The following is a 535-nucleotide window of genomic DNA, read 5'->3' as shown; positions in this document are numbered from 1 at the left end:
GGACGTAGATGAATGTGGAAGTAGATTTCTCCGCTTATAAGAAGGACATTCTCCCAGCGACTGACAAAATATATTACAGTTAAACCCTTTGGCAGCTGGGACCGTTTGAGACCCCTTTTGGGGTTATCTAACACAGTGAAAGATATCTGTTTACGGGGGTCCATTGCGTTAATGGCACATAATTATTTGTGCATCAGCAGCTAATCAATGCAATTAAAGATCTTTTACTTTTCTTTTCTCCTTTTACATATTTCTCGTTCTCCTTAGGGTAGCATGAGAGGCAGATCCGGCTGTGTACCGGCAGGTCGGCTCTGTCTGCAGCAGATTGTTTGCCTTCAGGCTAAACTGACTTGTTAAAACGAGAATTAAGCTTCCTGACAAGTGTGTCTTGACACTAAGCGGAGAAGGAGGGCGATGATGTCATATATCAAATCCACATCAACCCACCAATCCATTCTGAGCAATCCCTGCGTAGGTCAAGGAAAGAGTCCCTAAAACATATTACACGCAGCCAGGCAGTACTTTACATGTTCCA

This window comes from Sceloporus occidentalis, unplaced genomic scaffold (assembly GCF_023333645.1).
Source record: "Sceloporus occidentalis isolate IW3139 unplaced genomic scaffold, rSceOcc1.0.p SCAF_362, whole genome shotgun sequence".
Classification (NCBI taxonomy): domain Eukaryota; kingdom Metazoa; phylum Chordata; class Lepidosauria; order Squamata; family Phrynosomatidae; genus Sceloporus; species Sceloporus occidentalis.
The sequence above is the reverse complement of the archived record's forward strand: the minus strand, read 5'-3'. Positions refer to the sequence as shown.